Source organism: Phyllobates terribilis, unplaced genomic scaffold, assembly GCF_046119375.1.
Source record: "Phyllobates terribilis strain yellow unplaced genomic scaffold, ASM4611937v1 Scaffold_99__1_contigs__length_5935540, whole genome shotgun sequence".
Classification (NCBI taxonomy): domain Eukaryota; kingdom Metazoa; phylum Chordata; class Amphibia; order Anura; family Dendrobatidae; genus Phyllobates; species Phyllobates terribilis.
Window position 1 is genome coordinate 2,525,112 of NW_027362859.1, and position 2,434 is coordinate 2,527,545.

Genomic DNA, 2,434 nt, shown 5'->3' on the forward strand with positions numbered 1-2,434 from the left:
AGACCGGGAGCCCGGAGCAGGAGACCGGGAGCCCGGAGCAGGAGACCGGGAGCCCGGAGCAGGAGACCGGGAGCCCCGCGCTGGTGACCGGGAGCCCGGAGCAGGAGACCGGGAGCCCGGAGCAGGAGACCGGGGGCCCGGAGCAGGAGACCGGGGGCCCGGAGCAGGAGACCGGGAGCCCGGAGCAGGAGACCGGGAGCCCGGAGCAGGAGACCGGCGCTGGTGACCGGGAGCCCGGAGCAGGAGACCGGGGGCCCGGAGCAGGAGACCGGGGGCCCGGAGCAGGAGACCGGGGGCCCGGAGCAGGAGACCAGCGCTGGTGACCGGGAGCCCGGAGCAGGAGACCGGGGGCCCGGAGCAGGAGACCGGGAGCCCGGAGCAGGAGACCGGCGCTGGTGACCGGGAGCCCAGAGCAGGAGACCGGGGGCCCGGAGCAGGAGACCGGGAGCCCGGAGCAGGAGACCGGGGGCCCGGAGCAGGAGACCGGGAGCCCGGAGCAGGAAGACGGGAGCCCGGAGCAGGAAGACGGGAGCCCGGAGCAGGAAGACAGGAGCCCGGAGCAGGAAGACGGGAGCTCGGAGCAGGAGACCAGGAGCACGGAGCAGGAGACTGGTACTGGAGCTGGAGATCAGAAGCAAAAGAATTAACAGGGACACTGGGGTGAGGCGGATTGGGATGGGAAGGGGGGTAAAAAGACAGGGAAGTGGGAAGAGGGGTAAAAAGACAGGAGAGTGGGAAGAGGGGGATTGGGGTGGATGAGGGGAGATCAGAGATGGACTTACCAAAGGGTCAGCAGGACTGGAACAGAAGACCCAGAGCAGGAGCCTGGGAGCCCGGAGCAGGAGACCAGGAACCCGGAGCAGGAGACCAGGAGCCCGGTGCAGGAGACCAGGAGCCCGGTGCAGGAGACCAGGAGCCCGGTGCAGGAGACCAGGAGCCCGGTGCAGGAGACCAGGAGCCCGGTGCAGGAGACCGGTACTGGAGCTGGAGATCATAAGCAAAAGAATTAACAGGGACACTGGGGTGGGAAGGGGGGTTAAAAGACAGGGGAGTGGGAAGAGGAGTAAAAAGACAGGGGAGTGGGAAAAGGGGGAAGAGGGGGATTGGGGTGGATGAGGGGAGATCAGAGATAGACTTACCAAAGGGTCAGCAGGACTGGAACAGAAGACCCAGAGCAGGAGACCAGGAACCTGGAGCAGGAGACCAGGAACCCGGAGCAGGAGCCCGGAGCAGGAGACCAGGAGCCCGGAGCAGGAGACCAGGAGCCCGGTGCAGGAGACCAGGAGCCCGGTGCAGGAGACCAGGAGCCCGGTGCAGGAGACCAGGAGCCCGGTGCAGGAGACCAGGAGCCCGGTGCAGGAGACCAGGAGCCCGGTGCAGGAGACCGGTACTGGAGCTGGAGAACAGAAGCAAAAGAATTAACAGGGACACTGGGGTGGGAAGAGGGGTAAAAAGACAGGGGAGTGGGAAGAGGGGGAAGAGGGGGATTGGGGTGGATGAGGGGAGATCAGAGATGGACTTACCAAAGGGTCAGCAGGACTGGAACAGAAGACCCAGAGCAGGAGACCAGGAACCCGGAGCAGGAGACCAGGAGCCCGGAGCAGGAGACCAGGAGCAGGAGACCAGGAGCCCGGAGCAGGAGACCAGGAGCCCGGTGCAGGAGACCAGGAGCCTGGCGCTGGTGACCAGGAGCCTGGCGCTGGTGACCAGGAGCCCGGCGCTGGTGACCGGGAGTGGAGCTGGAGACTCGGACCAGAGCTGGAGACCGCTGCAGGACGCAGAAAAAAAAGGTAAGGGGGGGTAAAAAGAGGGGGGAGGGGGGATTGGGGTGGATGAGGGGAGAACAGACTTACCAAAGTCTTCTCTGCAGGATCAGCAGCAGGCTCTGGAGCAGGAACCACAGCAGGTCAGGAGCAGAAGATCCAGGAGCTGGAGCAGAAGATCCAGGACGCTGGAACAGAAGATCCAGGAGCAGCGGCAGCAGCAGCGACTGGAACAGTGAGAATATTCTGTGGCACTACAAGGCCCAGCACAGACACATCAGATGTGATCGCTCTGTAGAAATCCTCACCAAATGTGAGGGTCTGCAGGGCGGTCACAGGGTGATGATGGGGTGGTGACAGGTGGAGGTAATCTGATTGGAGCAATCATTGATGACATCGATCGCTCCAATCAGAGTACCTGAATACAGGTGACCAGGCGGTCACAGGGAGGTGTCACCCCTCTGTGACCCCCTGTGGTGCATGTTGTGCCCCAGCCATCTGATTGGTGACACTGATTGCACCAATCAGACATGGCTGGAGCAGAGCACGCACCACAGGGGGTCACAGAGGGGTGACACCTCCCTGTGACCGCCTGGTCACCTGTATTCAGGTACTCTGATTGGAGCGATCGATGTCATCATTGATCGCTCCAATCACAGCAGTCTGGGGGC